The 20,433-nt window shown below is 42.6% G+C and overlaps 1 long non-coding RNA gene across 1 annotated transcript; it reads right to left on the bottom strand.

Annotated features, from left to right (window-relative positions):
* Positions 1 to 8,390: 8,390 nt before the first annotated feature.
* Positions 8,391 to 19,345, bottom strand: LOC120395560. The gene is made up of 3 exons (XR_005592694.1): positions 19,286 to 19,345; positions 17,015 to 17,107; positions 8,391 to 8,445 (listed from the first exon to the last, which is right to left on the bottom strand). It is a non-coding gene; the product is annotated as an uncharacterized LOC120395560 (long non-coding RNA).
* Between the last annotated feature and the right edge of the window lie 1,088 nt (positions 19,346 to 20,433).

The raw sequence follows: 20,433 nt of genomic DNA, 5'->3' as shown, positions 1-20,433 counted from the left end.
GGAACATCAAGTCTATTCCCTGAGTATGTCCGTCCTGTGCCTTTTCTACCTTCTGGGCTAATGGGTTAATTAGCCTTGCAGCTCTCTCCAGACCCTTCCTAATCAATCAATTAGGCACAGCTTTGCCCCTCAGGTTTACTCTGGGGCAATTTAATTGGTGATCCAGCTATCAGAATGCTGATATAGCTGCTGTTGCCCAGGTCTCTATTACCCACACACTTATATTAACTGAATACCCAATAGGCCTATTAAGTAATAATAATACCTAGCTCTTATATCACTTTGCATCAGTAGGTGTCAACGTGCTTCACAATCTTTAATGTGTTTATTTTCACAACACCCCTGTGAGGTAGGGCAGTGTGATTATCCCCACTCTATAGATGGGGAACTGCAGTACAGTTAAATATTAGCTAGATGCTGTTGCAACTTAAAATATCAAATAAGGAAAATGTTGACTAATCTCAGCTCAAAAATAGCTGCTCCAAATAAACTTGCCACATTCCCTATCACCTCGCCCTGTCAAGAGATGAAATACTATCACAACAGTTGTTCATCTATTGGTTTTCAATTGGTAATATTCCTTGTCTCAGGGCTGCTGCTCCAATACTACCAATGTTTTCCTCTGTTTGTGTGTGCTTTGTTTAAATAAATGTCTCTTTGCACAAAGCAAAGTCAAATTATTTATTTTGCTTCTGTTGCTCATATTTGATCAAGGGACAGATCAAGTTATTTGGATCAGGTTCAGCTGACAGCTTCAGAGTTGTTTTTCCACCCCTATATGCTCCCAACATGCTGAAAATCCCTTATGGTTGTGGGATTTCTTGTTTGTTTGCCTGAGGAGGGTTTTTTTTCTCCCCCAGCAGTTAATTTCCTCAACAGCGGTGTGGAAAAGTGAGGAATGCAGCAAATCTCCCAGATCCCAGGAAGCAAGGAATGTGGGTTGTTGGCAAAAGGTGTCAGCTAAGACATCCTGGATACCATCAAGTTAAAAACATCAGGGCTGTAGAGTCAATGAGTGCATCCACAGGAAAAAAAAGTAAAGCTGCAGCTATTAGGTCTTGGAGCATATGGTGAGGATGTGAACTAGAGCGTCAGGATCAAAGGTTCAAAATTCAACTCAGATAATAGTGATGATAATAATAATACTTGGCACTACCACACTGCCTTTTATCTGAGGATATTAAAGTGCTTTTCATGGGGGGAACATTAAATATTGCCTCATTTTACAAATGGGGAAACTGAAGGGCACAGAGTTAAGGGTCTGGTTATAGTAATGAAGCAAATCAAGCTGGACTGCAATAGCTGAGTGAGCCAGTTTTTTATGCTGCAGCCTGCTATCTTGTTGCCACAGAATCTAAGATTTCATTAAAGAAAAAAAACAAAATGCATTCTCTGCGAGCATATCTCCATTGACTCTAATGGAGTTATGCCAACAGATAACTTATCCCTAAGTTTTTAGCCCTTTTGATGGCAAAGAAACACTTCAAAATATGCAGTTATGTCGAGCGTGTAGTGATCATTTAAATGTCAATGGGTGATATTTTCAAAAAATGCTTAAATGAGTTAGGAGCATAGCCACTTTTTTGAAACTCCAACCCAGTATCACTATTTCATTGCTGAAATCGTGACCATATAATGATCTGCAAAAGCTCCTGTGAGTGACTTTTCATTTGACATCACAAGCGCATAGACCTGGGTGTGAGTAAAGCCTGAATAAGGATTACCTCTTCCCTCACCCCACCCCACCACTTGATTCCTTCACCATGAAGGAGTGGCAGAAAATTACGACACTGAGCTTTATTAATGTATTTTTTTCTTGCTGTCATGATGGAGCTGTTTTGGTCCCAGGATATGAGACAAACAAGGTGGGCAAGGTAATATCTTGTTGTATTGGACCAACTTCTGTTAGTGAACGAAACAAGCTTTCAAGCTTATGTAACATCGACAGACCCCGGTCACTGGTGGGTAGGATTGAACCTGGGACCTCTGGAGCTTAGTGTATGAGCCTGTATTGCATGCACTAAAAGCCAACTGGCTGTTAGCTAAGGCTGTAGAGAAGACTTATTTTACCTCTTTCTAAGTGGTCTCAGTGCCACTAGATGAGACAGAACACCACACCCAGGAGGTATGTGGGTTACTCAGAGCTCTTCTTCAGCTCTTCAGGCATGGGAAGAGGGTAGTGAAACAGCAGCTTTTTCCTCAGGGACTGGAGCCACCAATGGGACTGGAGGTGCCAACTCGCAGCAGGAGGTGAATATCTAGGGAGACATGTTCTATGCCAGTGGTTTTCAAACTGTCGGTCATGACATGTAAGGGACTGGGTTGCGGTGGCTCTGGTCAGCACTGACGACTGGGCTGTTAAAAGTCCCGTTGGTGGTGCTGCTCGGCTAAGGCAGGTTAGTCCCTACCTGTTCCAACACTGTGCTGCACCCCACAAGTGGCCAGCAGCAAGTCCGATTCCTAAACGGGGAGGCAAAAGAGCTCCACGCACTGCCCCCGCCCCGAGCACTGGCTCCACACTCCCATTAGCTGGTTCCTGGCCAATGGGAGCTGGGGGGGGGGAGGCAGTGCCTGCAGGCGAGAGCCGCTTGGAGCCACTTACGTGCCTAGGAGCCAGACCTGCTGCTGGGCGCTTCTGGGGCACCAGGTGTCTGGACAAGCAGGAAACCTGACCTAGCAACTCCGCTGCACCACTGATTGAGGTAAGTCCGCACCCCAACCCCCTGCCCCAGCCCTGAGCCCCCCACCAAACCCAGAGCCCCCTTGTACTCCCCAAACCCTCATCCCCAGCTCTATCCCAGAGCCTGCACCTCCAGCCCAGAGTCCTTAACCCCTCCCTCACCCCAATCCTCTGCCCCAGCCCTGAGCCCTTCCCTTACCCCAAACCCCTCATCCCAATCTCTGTTGAGTCGTGGGCATCGACAATTTTCTTTAACTGGGTCACCAGAAATTTTTTTTGAAAACCACTGTTCTATGAGACTACAAGTGAGATGGGAAATGGTCTATGGTACAATCTTTCTATTGACACATGATGAGCTAAAGTTGGAAAATTCCTGATGTGACCCAAAACAAGGCATGGTTTCTGTTGCTATTGCCAACCTCTTGTCACCTGTCCAACTGCTCGTTTGCTCATTGTTGTCCTCTACAGACAAGCAGCTGAAGCCTGAAGCAGTGAATCCAAGTCAGATGCAAGGAAGGCTGGGAACCAAACAACAGAAGTATTACTATCAACAATCTGCTAAACCCCTTTCAGTATTGCATGGAAACTGAGCACCCATGTGCAGTGCTTCAGTATACACGAGACAGGGAAATGCTCATGGCCCCTTGAAAGCTGCTATTGTCATTAAGAGGCAAGTACTGAGAGATCATCTGATACCCTCAACCTGGATGGATGAGAATATAATCTCAAGCATTGTCATTTGCTCTGGACGGCAGAAAATAATATCCCTGCCTGAGCACAGGGTACCAAACTGAAGGGTTAAAATCCATGGGCATTTTATATAACAGCCTGGTATATGGATTGTGCCAGCTGTTTTACAGGCCCAAAGTCCAGAGTTTGGTCAAGAGGCCAGAGGCCAAGCAAACAGTGATTAGCTAAGAGAAAGCTAAACTAAGCCTAGTCAGCAAAATGTCAGATGTTGGAACAATAATTTTCTTATTCAAAGTTGCAAAACAGAACAAAAGTCCTGTTTCTGTTGTGTTTGTTTCTTCTGTAGGGAGAAGTTCTTCCCACATGCCAACCTTGAGTTTTGAAAGGTTCAAACATTTCAGTATAAGATACGGCCTTCTCCCATCTCCCTTTCCCAGGGACCAGTGCCTGCCTTAAAATGAGCAACTTGAAAGACAATCTTCATTGCCATATACTTTCACTTTTTCTTTGCTTCAATCCCTAGGAATGTACCTGATGGACAATCAGAGGAGTCACTTCATTCCTATGGACCCCAAATCAGAATTCAACATATATATTTTATATTAATATATTTCATTAAAGTACTAATTAAATGTTAGTTTGTTAACCTGAATCCAAGGGCGGAGACATTATGTAACCTTTGATTATTGGCTACTGTGCTATTTTGTCTTGCTGTTAGACCTATCTGGGGTTTGGGACTACCTACCCCATCACTTTCCCCTGCCCATGGTAAATCCATATAATCCATTGTAACCAATTGATTGACAAAGTCTCTGAACCTAATAAGCAAGGTAACACTCCATCAGCGCTATACATAATAAACTCCTATGCTTGACTTCTACACGGTGTGGATTTATGTTCCTTCACAAATATAACAGACCTACATCCATCAAACTACTATTTCCATACTGCCTGACCAAACTCACTCCTGAGCAATGCTGGCCTTTATCCCAGCAGCCAAAAGTTCCCCAGGTTCAAAGGCTATGTAGGTAGAAAAGGTCCACAATCTTTGCCAAGCACAGCAACGTGGATGTTACTGGCCAGAGAGAAATGTGGCCAGAAGGATTGTGTGGTGCATTTATTCAGTTCAGTCGCTGTGCAGCCTCCAGGTGCTGGGCTCCTGTGAAAGGATGGATTTGTGGCTAAGGCATTGGGGTGGTATGCATGAAATCTAGGCTTCATTCCTTGCTCTTCCAAAGATTTCCTGTGGGACTTTGGGCAAGTCATTTAATTTCCCTGTGTCTTAGTTCACAAACTGTAACTGGGCATGATACTTTCCTGTCTCGCTTGCAAAATGCTCAGATATTATGGTGATGTAAGCAACTAAATAGATAGCCTCAAACAGAACTTACAGTCAACTTCCCTGGCAGAAACTTCAAAGTCAGGCAGGCAAGGGTATCAACAGCTGTCTCCCTTAGGAGTGACTCTCCTCTGGCATGTTGGGCTTGAATTGGAACAACAAAGCTCATCTCTGATACTGATGTGTTTTGTTTATCTAAACCAATAAGGCATCCTATTATTAACAGGAACAAGTATGTTTTTTGCCTATGCATTTTCAAACTCAGATATTAATTAAATGTTCTCTCTAAGCATTATCCCTGAAGTTTCAATTGGATACACTCTTCTTCATTTTCCTCCTAAACTTTTGTTGCTATGTTTTGTTAAACATCTGCTGTTGTCCACCTCAGAGTTGGCTACATTTCATTAGAGAGTGAAGCTATTCCTAAACAGCACATACATCACGCTTATAAAGAACTTGAAATGCTTCTGAATGAAAGGTACTATAGAAATACTAAGTCATTTTCACTGATACAAAGAGAAGATTAAATTTACTTTTACTTAAAGGAGAATGAACTAGCAAGAAAACACAACCTAAATAGGCCATTGTGCTGTTCCCCTCACACAAGGTGGCTTCCTCTCTCAGCAGCATTTCCTTGCGGCTGAGACCCCATTCTAAGGTCATTCACATGCTGTCTTTTCCATAACAAAATATCTTGGGAAACTGGCTGTGGCTATGCTGTCAGGAGATGGTTCCAAGGCCAGTTTTCAGTTCAAATTCCTATTTATTTATTTTCATGTGTGGGTTTGGCTGCATGAGAACAGTGTTAGGGGTAGGGGTCCTTGGACACCAGTATGCAGAGCTGAATTTTCATCAGAGACACTGCAGATGACCTGCTAACCTTTTCCATGTGACATGAAGGTGACAAATTTCTCCTACTCTGTTTAAATCCAAGAAATTTTATTTGGACTTTCTAAAAGATCCCTGAGCAATTCAAAACAAAATGCACATTAAAACATTTTGCCTAATAAGACAGAACCAGCTTTTTAAAATAAAATATTGGGCTGGACTTCATAGTGGAGTTAGCAACATGGCTCTTTCATTAAGAAGTACATTTTGCTCACCACTTCTATAGGAGCAGAGGGTCCTGAACACAGTGGACCTGGCATGTCAATTTCTTCAAACTATCCTTGAGACGCCAAGGGACTTTCAATGCCCTGTAAGACCAGCTTTATTTAATTACAATAATGACTTCATTTTGTAACATATAAATGATGCCTGATTCCCAATATTTCAGTGGGCATTTGCACAATTAATTTATCACATGATTTTCAGTGCAAAAATCTCAAACACACACCACTCCCAACCAAAATCCCAGATCTATTCACTTCCCTCAATTGAGTCTGTCCAGCCCTTGATGTTTAAAACAAAGATCTCAAGCACCTTAGATGATCTCAACATTCAGGACACTGAAAATCAGGATTTGTGCTGCCCTCAGTGGGATGAGTGCTTTGAACTTCTGCTCAGGTGGCAGTTGTTCTCACACACACCCTGCCTCTGCTTTTACTCTCTCAGCTGTTGCATGAATCACATTCTTGCACTAGCTACAATGACACAAAATCAACATGGCACACATTAAATGTATTAAAAGCTGGATAACTGACAGGTCTCAAAATGTAATTGTAAATGGGAATTCATCATTGAGCAAGTGTGTTTCTACTGGGGTCCAATGGGGACTGGTTTTTGGCCCTGTGCTATTTAACATTTTTATTAACGACCATGAAGAAAATAAAATAATGCAGCTGAGACAATGATTGGGGGAGTGAGAACTAATGAAGAGGCCAGGTCACTGATACAGAGCGATCTGGGGTCACTTGTTCAACTTCACACAAGCAAACAATGTGGGTTTCAGTATGGTCAAATGCAAAGCCATACATTCAGGAACAAAGAATACAGGCCATATTTACAGGATGGGGGTGGGAGGAGCTCCAGCCTGGGAAGTAGTGACTTTGAAAGAGACTTGGTGGATAATCAACTAAACATGAGCTCCCAAAGTGACATTGGCTACAGCTACACTGCGATAAAAGACCAGTGGCAGGGCCTTGGCTGCTCCAGGTCAGCTGACTTGGGCTCATGAAGCTCAGGCTGCAGTGCTATAAAACTGCAGAGCAGACGTTCAGGCTCAGGCTGGAGTCTAGGATCTGAGACCCCATGAAAGGGAAAGGGACTCAGAGCCTGGGCTACAGACGTATGCTGCAATTTTCAGCCCCGAACCCTGAGGTCTACAAGCCTAAATCGGCCGACCTGTGCTCGCAGACTCGGTGCCACAGATATTTTTTGTTGCAGTGTAGACATACCCCTTGTGGCCAAAAGGAATGAGATCCTAAGATTCCTAAACAGAGGAATATTGACCAGCAGTAGGAAGGGTATAGTACCTTTGTATCTGGCACTGATGCAACCAGTACTGGAATACAGTGTCCAGGTCTGGTGTCCTCAGTTCAGAAAGGTTGTTGATAAATTGGAGAAGGTGCAGAGAAAAGCACAAGAATGATTAAAGAATTGGAAAACATGCCTTCTAGTGATAGGCTCCAGGAGCTCACTCTATTTAGCTTAAAGCGAAAACTAAGAGGTGCCTTGATTACAGTCTATAACTACCTGCATGGCAGGGGCATACACAAGAGGGGGGGGGGCAAACAGGGGCATGGGCCCCCCAATCAGCAGGGGCACAGAACTCCTCTGGGGGTGGGCAGGAGAGACAGGTCCTCTGGCCTTGGGGCCATGGAGGGGAAAAGAGTTAGCTCCTCTGGCTGCTGGAGGAGAGTAAGCTCCTCTGGACCCAGGGCTATGTTTGGAGGGGGAGAGAGCCAGCTCCTTTGGCCACGGGGCACACAGAAAATACCCCTCCAAATGTTCATTTCTGTGCACCCCTCTGCTGTGCAAAGAACAGAAATTTGATAATAGAGGGCTCTTCAGTCTAGCAGATGAAGGTATAACAAAATCCATTGGCTAGAAGTTGAAGCTAGAAAACTTAGAATAGAAAAAAGTGCAAATTTTTAAAAACGAGGGTAAGTAACCACTGGAACAATTTACCAAGGATTATGGTAGATTCTCCAGGACTGGAGATTTTAAAATCAAAATTAGATGTTTATCTGAGAGACATTGCCTAGTTCACACAGGAATTAATTCAGGGAAGTTCTATGGCTTGCATTATGCAGGGGGTCAGACAAAGATGATCACAATGGCCTCTTCTATGAATCTCTCCTAAAAAAATGCCTTCCCTGCTAGCAAGCATGCTATGCTGGGTTCCACATTCACCTACTTTTCCCTGTCTTGTTTAAAAAAAGGGTATTGTACAGCTAACAATTTATCCAAAATAACCAGGAATAAAGGACCTAATATTCTTAACAGAGCATCCCAGACTCTATATTTTATTTAAACTTGATCTGGAAACATTTGTACCACAATACCACTGTATTACTCTATCAAGATTAATTAACTGACTCTGCACCTGTCTCCTCTCTGCAATGCGGGTTGAGAGGGAAATTAATTAAAATACAGGATAGTTGTGTTTCCAAAAATATACTAGTGCTCACAAAAGCATGGCTCAGGTAGTACTGGCTATAGCCAGGTTAGTGCTAGTTGGTGCTTTGCAAATTAACTCAAACAGCAGTGCCAGTGCACATCTACCTTGACCTGCAGCTCCCACTTCGGTTCCAGTCCAGATTCCCTCCACAGCTTTGCCTGTCTTCCTGTTTGACTGGGAGAGGTATTCAGAGTTTAACATGGCACTGAGGAGAGATGTTGTGATACTGTCACAGCCACCCTCCTTACATGGAGGGAGTACATAGATATGTGCTAATGGGACAGAGTTACGGTTGTTTGAAGACATTAGAGCCGCATTTCCAGATTTGCTAGTGTTTGAGTGCTTTTTAGTGTAACTTTGCATTGCTCAGATTTCACACATTTATTTTTAAAAATACAATATCCTATTACAGTTCCTGTCTCTCTGTAAGTTATTGATCCATACATAAAACCTTAAAAGCAATTAATTTTTTCTTTGAATTTCCTTTATTCTGTGTCTTTTGTTAATTTTGGGGAAGAATGATAATTCAGTGAGATCATTATATATATTATTGGTATGGAACCTCCATCTTTGTCCGTTCAGAGTTTAGAAACTCTGCAATAGCTTGACTTTTGCGTGTCACCACCCAACAAAGCGTAAAATAAACTCTCGTCCTCACATCGCCCTGGTCCTTGCCACCAACCCTCACCCCTTTCATCAAGCCACAGCCATATGATGTAAGGAGAAAGCAGATTTCTTCCCAAACCAGTTTATAAAGTGTACATTTGTGCGAAGTAAAGTGCAGCAGCTTCTGGGATGGAATGCAGCAACCAACTCAGGATTGTCACCGGGTAGTTTAACAGCAGTCCCTCAGAACTGAGAAAACAAGGGAACTCCAATTCACTGTGCTCTTTGGCTCTGAACTTAAAGCAGCAGTCTGAGATTGTTCAAACTCTCCTGCCTTCCCAAGATCACTTCCTCTCCTTGTGGTAAAGCAAAGCCTCTCCTCTCTTCCAGTCCTGTTTCTTTTCACACAATGTTCAGAACTCAAGGAAACCACATGGATACATTTGTGTTCCAAATAACCATGTTTGCTAAGTATGTACAAACGTATGAGGACTAGCTACATATGTACACTGCTGAGCTGTTAGATCCTGGTGGCTTCTACAGTAAATGGGGACACCTACTAGAGGGCTCTCAAACTATTTAAAGCAGTGATATTCAGGGCTTGTCTTCACTACGGAGCTAAATCGGTGCTGCTGCAATTGATGGAGCAACATCAATTTAGTGGGTCTAGTGAAGACACACTCAATCAATGGGAGAGCGCTTTCCCATCGATTTCTGTACTCCACCTCCACGAGAGGTGGAAGCAACGTCAGCAGGAGAGCATCTCCTGTCGATATAGTATAGTGTGGACCCCGCAGTAAGTAGATCTAAGCCCATCAACTTGAGTTACACTGCTAACATAACTCAAATTGCGTAGCTTAAAATCGACTAGCAGCTGTAGTGAAAACAAGCCCTCAGACTGAGGCTCACAAGTTGCACATGGCTCTTTAATGTGTCTCCTGCAGCTCTTTGCAGCACATGATAATAAACTATTGTGTGATTTAATTACTAACCAATCTAAGATTAACCAATCAGGGTGCTTTTACTATGTTATTAACCAACTATAGTTGATAAAATAATAATACTTGGTCAGTCATTTTGCTGTGAGAATTTATATAGTAAATGAAACAATGAAGTCACACTATGCTCTTTTGGGTAATATTGATCGCTAATTTGGCTCCTGAACCACTGAGGCCTGGGTATCACTGCTTTAAAGCAATACTACCCAATTCATATATGCTACATACTTTTTCTGCATTCGTGTAAAAGAACATGAACAAACTACACATTTCAAAGTATCAAAACTACTATAATTAAATATACAACACACTACAAATTGAATCCGAGAGGTGGTTTACAACATCTCTCTGAATAACGTCTCAGTCATAACAACAGTATCTGCACTTTCTGATGGAGCTGTCAACATTTTCCTGCTCTGTGTGATTAATGTGCATAAGCCTTGTCAAGTAGTGTCAGGCTAAGTACTGTTAGGCCTCAAACGTCTGGAAGTTGTAAGAAGCGCATACAGTAGAATCCTGCAAGCATAAGCATAATCTATCTAGGAAGCTTTATAGACTAAGAAGGAAACTCTGTAAAGGTTGATACAGGCTTGTGGTTACTATGCTCTGCAACCAGACACCTCTTTAAGCTGATTTGAGCTTTTTTGAGTCTAGCAAGTTGACCACAACTAGTTGCATAGAGAAGAGATGAGCTGGGCACTGGTGCACAGTTCATAAGTTCAAAATAACCGTAAATGCCACCCTGGAATATTTGGCCACCTTGATTGGTTGACTTGTTTTGAAGCACGGCCAGCAAATAAGATGCAAAGGGGTGTGTGTGGACCTAAAAGAAATTGCTCTTTGTCAGGCTCACATACACCCCCCTGAACCAAAGGAACTTGTGCTTCACTGACTATTTGTACCTGGCCAGCGCAGGAAATGGTCAGCTGAAAGGTAACGGATCTTTGGATGAATGCAGGGTGAGAGATGAACTAAAATGGTCTGGTGATGCTTGAGCTGGTTAATCTTAAATCTGTATTAATACTATAGGTTTAATCAATATATAGTAACTGTATATGTTTTGTGCCTTACTGGAAACAGTTACAGCATTGGTAAAGTTAGTAGTTTATATATCATAGTAGCTTTGCAAGCCGCTGTGCCTGTCTTCGGTATACCATCAAGTTATCATAAAAGTCAATAAGAGTTTATAAATTAAATAAAGTTATAAATAGGTTAAGGTTACTAAAATATAGTAAATCAATGTATTAGTATTGCATATGAACTTGTATTGGTTGGGGATGGTTACAGTACATGTAAAGTCATTAGGCACATTATCATTAGGTACATTCTGTCTGTATTGGCTTTATAGTCATAAGTAATTAAAAACCTTTCTTGAGGAATAATTAGTTAGTTTCTCTTTTGCGGACACTACTCAACCTCATTACATTTGTTTTGGGAAGTAGCGATCACCCAGAGCCCCACTAAGGCCCCAACTCTGATGTGTGCCTCCTCCTTCCACACTTTGTAGTGTTTAGGTCTCTTGTGGTAGAAACACGGACATTAGGTTCACTGGCACTAGTTACTGTCTGTGGTTGTAGTATAGGCTCAGTATTTTCAATGGGCATCAGTGGTGTAGAATATCCTGCAGAATTTTGCTCAAAAGCTGGCTGAAGTGTCTTCTCCAGGATACGTTTGGTGCCACTGTTATCTGATAAAGGTCCAGGCTGTAATCACTCCAGGTTTCCATAAATTCTCAGAAGTTTTACTGCGTTTTCTCTTGTGGAAAAAAAAAATCATTGTTGGGCATGACTGTTTGTGGCCATTTGAACCCAGCACTTCTTACAAATGTCCCTGCGGAGATCAGGTTTTAACAAGTCCAGGTGAGAACCTAATTACACCCTATAAACAACATTGCTGATGTCTAATTTGTATTAGCATGTCTGCATTCCTATAGGTTAGTAGAAAATTTGCAGCCTTGTGTTGTAAACTAGCTTTATCTGGAGCCACAGCATTGGCTGAATAAATGTTTCTAATCCATGTGGCAGGATGATAGTCAGGTGATGTGACATGTTTGGTACAATTTCTTTTGACAAAAAATGAGAACTCTTTGGATGTGAACTGAGTTCTGTTGTCACCTACAGTCTGTTCAGGAACTCCCATCCATGAAAACAAGTCTTAACACTTCCAGCACCCATACTGAATTAGCTGAATTCACATGGAAAACTTTAGAATGGGCAGCTGTTGCAACTGAAATCATATGCCTCTGCCAACTGTTCTTGTGGCAGTCTCTCTGGAGATCCTGGCTTTCTGCTCACTTGGCTCCCTCTGTTCATCTTAAAATTAGCCCAGACTATCAACTTAACCTAAAATGAGTTAAGCAGCCCTGAAACACTAGGGCTTAGAGTCTTCCTTTGTCTCCCTGTCAGTTTCAGAGGCAACCCAATGTGGAGCTATTGCCCCTCCTTTACTCCAGGCCTTTCTGCCTTTCTCAGTTCATCTTTATAGCTGGGTAGGATTGTTTTCCATTATGATCCCTACTGTGGGTTCTGCCCACTTGTGCTGGTATATGGTCAGCCTTGTTGCTTGTAAGCAGAGAAGATTCTACTCTCCCTTTTGCACTGCGCAGTATGGGGTTTGTAAACCCCATCACAGCTCCCTAAATGATCCAGCGTAGTCTGTGTAGATTCACTGCCAGAGTAGTTGGCCACTAGAACTGGCAAATAACTGATTTGGGAGCTCACTGGCTGTTCTGAAAAATTGGGAAAAAAAAATCTCCCCCAAAAAAGTCAGTAAATCAAAAGAGCCTGTTGTGTTGGGGGAAAAAAAAAAAAGAATCATGTGACCTGAAACATTTTGTTTCCAAGCACTTTTAAAGGGCTAGATTCACAAAATAACCAGAGGAGCTGCTGGTGGTGTTCACCTTAAAACTTTGAGCCCAGTGATTATGACATTCATCCAGGATATGGAAGACCCAGATATAAATATCTGTTCTGGTGGTTCTTCAATTGCAATAAACAGAAGGGATGGGCGTGGAAGTTGAAATGAGCAGAACTAGTGACTGCATGAGTAAAGACAGATTAAAGTGGATAAATAGCTTCCTAATATTACATCTTTAAATAAACATGACGTGTCCGACAAAGTAGGTATTCACCCACGAAAGCTTATGCTCCAATATATCTGTTAGTTTATAAGGTATCACAGGATTCTGTTGCTTTTTACAGATCCAGACTAACATGGCTACCCCTCTGATACTAAATAAACAGGTGTTAGCCACGCCAGCAGCACTGGGCAGCCAGGAAGGGTGGTTCCTGTTAATGGGAGGGAGGTTCCTATGAGACCATCTCTAATAAGATGTAGTCCTTCCAAGGAAGAGCCTGAGAATTCCCGTTTCACACTGATAAATAAACACCAGCAGAGCATTGTGGGGTCACTTCAGGATCAGACTGAGGAGAAAGTTCTTATTCAGAGAAGCAACAAAGAATCCTGTGGCACCTTATAGACTAACAGACGTTTTGCAGCATGAGCTTTCGTGGGTGAATAGCCACTTCTTCTTGCATCCGAAGAAGTGGCTATTCACCCACGAAACCTCATGCTGCAAAACGTCTGTTAGTCTATAAGGTGCCAAAGGATTCTTTGTTGCTTTTACAGATCCAGACTAACACGGCTACCCCTCTGATACTTATTCAGAGAAATAAGCCAAGAACAGGCCTAGTCAAATCAATTGATTTTTTTCCAGGTTAGCCAAGTTTTTTTTATCTTCCTAGGATGGCAAGGAACTTTGAGCCAGCGCTGGTCTAAAGGCCACTTATTCTCTTTCGTTGTGTGATAGACGTAGGGAGACCAGACAGCAAGTGTGAAAAATCAGGACAGAGGGTGGGGGGTAATAGGAGCCTATATAAGAGACTCAAATTGGGACTGTCCCTATAAAATTGGGACATCTGGTCACTGCCTAGATAGAGGCAACAGAAATCTGTTTACTTCAAGCAATACACAAGTGAGTGTCTTTTGCAAGAGATTTTGAAGAACCACTAGGGGGCAAAAGAAGCACACTTTTAATGAGTGAACTGAAGGATATGCAGTTTACTTACTGAAAGATTTAGGGTGGTGATTATATATATATATATATATAAAAAATGCAAAGCAGCTATATTTAAAGAAAGTGACAATGATGCTCTTGTAGCAGACTGAATAATAATTCCTCACACCAATGAGCTTCATTATACATTGTTTCCAGGTGGCTAATACAAATGTGGCATAAGTTACCAGTTCATAAAGGGATGGATTTAAGGCCAGAAGGGACTATTACAATTGTCTAGTCTGACCTCCTGCATAGCACAAGACAAAGAATCTCACCCTGTCATTTCTGCATCAAGCTCATACCTTTTTATTTTTTTAAATAGCAAAGCTTGGAGATATATCAATCTTGTAGAGCTGGAAGAGACCTTGAAAGGTCATTAAGTCCAGTCCCCTGCCTTTACTAACAGGACCAAGGACTGTCCCTCAGGTTTTTTTTGTGTGCCCCCCCCCAGCTGCCTCAAGGATTGAGCTCACTGCCCTGGGTTTAGCAGGCCAATGCTCAAATCACCAAGCTATCCCTCCCCCTTACCTTTTAGAAATATGTCCATGATATAAATGAGAGTGAAAGCACCATATCGCTAGATAAGTTGTTCCTATGCTTAATTACTCTCACTGTTAAAAATGTGCACCTTATTTCTAGTCTGAATTTTTCTAGCTCTGCTTTCTACCCACTGGATCTTATGACTTTTTCTGCTAGATTAAAGATCTGTCAGAAGTCTCTTCCCCATGTAGGCACTTGTAGACCATGTGCAAGTCACCTCTTAACCTTCTCTTAGATAACATAATAGATTGAGGCTTGGACACACAGAAGGAGTTGGGTGCCTAAGTCCAAGTTTTAGGCTCCATTATGATTCACAAACCAGCTGCTGATCCCTGTAGGTACCTAAACTCACTCAGCCTGTAGATGTTTGCAGTAAAAGTTCCCTACACAGCTACATTTCTGCCTCCGAGTATGCATAGTGGTACATCCTGCCTATATCCCCGAGTGATTCACAAACCAGGAAAGACAAGAGTTCGCCTGAGCTGGTAGGTGCTCTCTGAGCATGCCTGCTGGACAGAGTCCCTCAGGCAAATTCACACAAAGCAACCAGGGGAGAGAATGAAACTTCCCTCAGCCTAGTGATTAGGGTATGTATATTGGATGTAGGTAGAGCCCTGGTTCAAGTCCCCCATCCATTAAGAGGAAGAAGGGATTAGAATAGGGATCTTCCCCCCTCGGTGTGGGACCTGTAACCAAGCTATGGAAGATTCAGATACTGGGCCCCCAAATCTCTTCTGTTGAAGCTGTCACTCTGAATAAATTTTTTAAAAAAAAGTAATTGGAGCAGGGCTATAAAGTCACTCCCATGCTTGTTCGTGCTCTCGCTCTCCAGCGCATACGACTAATTTTTTATCCACAGTGGAACAGCTTCAACAGGAAAGATTGAGAGAATGCCCGTCACACTGTAAATATCACATCACATTAGGTTACTCCCAATCCCAAATGGGGAGTCACTTACCCCAGGTCAATGGATACTCTCAGTCTTACACCAGAGACAACTCTGGCAGCCAATTTCTCTAGTAAAATTAAAGGTTTTATTAGTTAAGAAACAGAAACAAGAGTGAGGTTAAAATGGGTAGAATATATCAACAGGTGAATCTAAGGTTGTAAGTCCAAAATGATAACAGATGCAGTAATCTGTCAGTCTCCAAAAGTTTTCAGGGTTCCCCAGGATAATTTTGAGGATCTTTGCCTTCTTGTTTAGTTACTCCATCCTGTTAGAATACAACCCTGCCAGAGATGCAGGATCATTCCCTTAAACCAGTATTTATAGATCCTTCTCACAGAAGACAATCTTAACAGTGTCCTCACCCACGTGGATTTTGATGAGTAGCAATTGCAGACTGAGTGTGAATTTCCACTGTTGAAGACAACGACCCTTGCTTTGAAGTTAGCATTTTACTTCCTTTGCATTCACATGTAATTTAGTTACAGCGATATACATAATGCAATTGCCTGCTGTTACATTATAATAGGAATAGATACTTGGTTTGTTTTCACTTAACATTTCATTAGTTTTTATGCAGTTTGCACATCAAACATCTTATCTTAGCCTCTCACACACTTTGGTCTAGGGTTATCTAATTACAGGATATAGGTCACGTGATAGCAATCAAAAAGTTATAGATAAGTGAAGATAATATTCACATTTCCTTTGAACTAAATTAACACTTGAGTGAATTAGTACACTTAACATTTCTTTGATACAAACAAGTTAATTATCCTGATGCTTTGGCATGCGGCCTGTCAGCGTCACACCTCCACCACACACACATACACACCAGATTATCCCATAGCTCAGTAGTTAGAGCACTCACTGGAGATGGTAAAGTCCTGTTCAGATCCCTCTTCCACCTTCTCAGGTAGAGGGAGAACATGAATTTCAATTCTTCCACATCCAGGTGAGTGCTTTATCCACTGGGCAAAAGCTGTGAGGTAGGGTCTTCTTGCAAAAACAGCATAGGCTCCTAATGCCAAGAGAGTGATTTTCAGCTGTGAACCCTAGAAGAGATGGCAGCCTTCTCACAGAGATAGACACCTAGGACACACCCCTCTCATTGGCTATCTTAGGCAGTTCCCTGCTGGCTTTGTGAATCACACTCTAAGGTTCCTATCTCTTCCCATTTATTGTATTGGGAGCCTAGACTCCCAACTCAGGCTTTGTGAATTGCAGGGATTTTTCTAGGTACTTATGTCCTTTTGGGCGTCCTTGCATATGATTAAGTCTCTCAGTTTAAAGCAGCTTTCAGACCTTGAATCACTGTTATACCTCTAACTTTTTCTAATTTTTCAACACCCTTTTTGAAGTGTGGACCTGAGAATGGACCTAGTGGTCCAGTAATGGTCCCACCAGTGCCATATACAGAGGTAATACCACCTCCCTACTCTCCTTCGATATTCCCCTGTTTATAGAGCCAAAGATTGCATTGACTCACTTAGCCATGGCACTAGGATCTGAGCACCTGAGTTGCCTGGCCTGGCTATGAGCATCCCCACAGAAAAAGCTGCACCCATGTTATTGTGTCACTGTTTCTGCACTTACCTGTGTGGGTGAATATTCCATGGTCCTTTGTAAGAAGAAGCTATAAGATTCTTTCTAAGTCAACTGTATCAATTGCAGGAGAACTTGCCTGTCCTTTGGAGGAAATTGTAAAAAGGCATTAGAGGACTACCAGCACTCAAGTAATTTTGCTTGTGTTCTCACTGCAAAGTGGGTGGATTCAGGCCCAAATTAAAGCAGAGCTTGGGTTCTAACCTATGTAAGCTAGCCAGGCTCAAAATACCCCCAAATCCAGGTCAGAGGGTTTTTCCCCCTGTGGGCTACAACCCCAGTCAGAGCCTGGATTAACTGTGCAGTGTAGACATACCCTTAGGTACAGGGGCGGCTCTACCTTTTTGGCCGCCCCAAGCAGTCATGCGCGGGAGGCGCCCCGGAGCCGCGGGAGCAGCGGACCTCCCGCGGGCATGACTGCGGAGGGTCCGCTGGTCCCGCGTGGCTCAGCTGGACCTCCCGAGGCTGCGGACGGTTCGCGGGTCCGGCGGCTCCGCTTGAGCTGCCGCAGTCATACCTGCGGGAGGTCCAGCCGAGCCGCGGGACGAGCGCCCCCTCTGCAGTCATGCCTGCGGCAGGTCCAGTCGTCCCAGGGCTCCGGTGGACCTCCCGCAGGCATGACTGCGGCAGATCCGCCGGCCCAGCCTGCCGCCCCCCCCCGGCTGCAAGGGACGGGCCGCTCCTCGGCTCGCAGCAGCAGGATGAGCTGGGGCCCCAGCCTTTTGCCGCCCCCTAGATTTTGCCACCCTAGGCACCAGCTTGTTTTGCTGGTGCCTAGAGCCGCCCCTGCTTAGGTATAGCATCAGACTGACAGCTTATGTTCAAATGACCCCTAAATCCTGTTCAGGGTCACTCCTTCCACAACAGAGTCCTCCATTTTGTAAATGTAACCTACATTCTTTGTTCCTAGGTATATTACCTTGCATTTAGCTATTTTTAAAAATATATATTATTCGAATGAGCATACCAGAGTAGTCTCCACCATTGTTTGTGTAATCTCTAAAGGTTACCAATTGTGATTTTGTATTTTCTTCCAGATCATTGATAAAGATATTGAATAGCACTGGGGCAAGGATCCATGTGGGACCCCACAACAAACAACCCCATTGGTGACAACTCCCTATTTAAAATTATTTTGCAATCAGTTAACAAGTTTTTAATCCCTTTAAAATGGGATAAATTGATTTTATATAAAGTTCATTTTTTAATCAGAGGGTCATACAGGATTAAGTCAAATGTCATAGGGAAGCCTGAGAATATTATGTCAACTTTACCAATCAAACTTGTGATGTCATCAGAAATGATATCAAGTTCATTGACAAGACTGGTATTCCATGCAACCATTAATTATGCTATGAGCCTTTAATTCTGTGTCCCATATCAGCCTTAGCCTGATTTTGCCTAGGATCAGTGTCAGGCTAGTAGGTGCACAGTTTCCTGGGTCATCTGGTTTACACTTTTTAAATGTGGGCATGTCATTAGCATTTTAGATTAATTGATACCACCAGATAGTAATTGGTCAGTCATAGTCCAATTCCTCATGGACAGATAAGCATATTGTTAAAAAAAGTTGATCTCTGTTGGCAGTTTCCACAGAAGCCAAAGACTGAACTGGACATAGAAGGGAGGGGACAAAGGTAAGGCATACAGGTTACATGGATTTATGAAAACTAGAGCTTTTCAAACCTACTTGATTTGGGAGGGGGGCGGGGGGGAAGGGCGGGAAATGAAGCTACAAGTTTGGTTAATAAAGGTAATATTGTCACGCTGTCTGAAATGGCTCAACCATTTGAATCCCTGCCCTGAGTGATCCCTCAGCAATATCAGTGTGTCAGACCTCTGTAAGCCATTTGTAGCACAAGGTAGAGCGTGAAGACAGATAAATTTGGGGGAAATTGAAGAGAAGTTTAATGTTTTTAAAATCCTTGTATTTCTACTTTCCAGAATCTTTCAGGCAAATTAAAGTACCATATTCCTCCTTTAACTTTTATTTTGAATGGGATATCATCTACCTCAGGGCAGACTGTCAAAACAGGGCATACACCCCAAACTGGTTGTGTATTTTATAATTTGTCGCTGGCTTGGTGAAATCTAATGTGAACTCCTGGATCACTATAACAGTCTCACCATGACTCAGACAGTACCCTTAGACTCTCCAGTCTCTTGCCACCCAGACAAACTGATAAATGGTCACTTATACTTTAAAAAAATATCTATATCTATATCTATCATACCATATTCTGGTTGCTTCCAGTCACTTACCCCAGATTGGTACCTTAGATATTACACCAATCAAAGACAATGCAAATTCTGTAATAAACTATTATATAAGAAAAAAGAAATGTGTTATTTACAGGCTAAAGCAAGCAAATATATATACAGATTAATCATCACTACAACTCTGTCACTGTTAGGATTTAGATGATCTGTCAATTCAAAGTGTCTTTCAGGACGGACCCAAGAGTAACCTCAGAGAATCTCTGCCTCAGTTTATAGTCTCATAGACTTTAAGGTCAGAAGGGACCATTATGATCATCTAGTCTGACCTCCTGCACAATGCAGGCCACAGAATCTCACCCACCCACCCCTGTAACAAACCCCTAACCTATGTCTGAGTTACTGAAGTCTTCAAATTGTGGTTTGAAGACCTCAAGCTTCAGAGAATCCTCTAGGCCCTCTCAGAGCTCAAACAGTGAAGATACAGGAAAAATTTCCATCTAACTTGATTTTATTTCCTTCATTCAGCTTCCAAGTCCACAGGACAAGCCTTCTTGCACATACCATTTCCAAGATGCAATAGGGCCATTAACCGGTGCTTTGTATTGTGATTTCCTTGATGACCCATCTGATTTTGATAGTCAGTTTGATTTGAATAGACTGAGAGGGGGTGAGGATTCCTGTGCCTGGATTCACAAGTTCTAAAGCAACATAGATATTTTCTTATAGCAGGCAATGCATATACTACAAGTGAGATTAATGCACACAGCAATTTACAAGCATTTTATAGAGTCTAATCAGTAAATAAATTCTTACAAGACTAATACCCATTTTGAGGGAAACATACAGGTGAACTGGTCAGCTATGAGTTTGTTATTTCTTCGCTAATGCCTGGAGTCTTGGTAAGAGCTGGCACCTGGTTTGCCAGTGTCACAAGAGTATTGTTATAATATGCTTAGACTTCAGTAGTAAAAGGCTGTATATGTTTACACATCATATAAATTATGACAGGTATCCACATCCCCTTTTATGTATGTCCCATCTTCAGGTCTCATTTTTGGATGTGTACACTTTTGGTGCAGCAATCATTTTTATTTTATTTTTATTGGGAACAGTGAGGGGCTGTGTCACCACTTGCCCTGAAGCCTTGAGTACCCTACAATGCTTTGCTGCTGTAACTCCCAACCTGAATC

This window comes from Mauremys reevesii, linkage group 1 (genome assembly GCF_016161935.1).
Source record: "Mauremys reevesii isolate NIE-2019 linkage group 1, ASM1616193v1, whole genome shotgun sequence".
Lineage (NCBI taxonomy): Eukaryota > Metazoa > Chordata > Testudines > Geoemydidae > Mauremys > Mauremys reevesii.
Note: the sequence above shows the minus strand (reverse complement) of the source record. Positions and strands in the feature narration are given on the sequence as shown.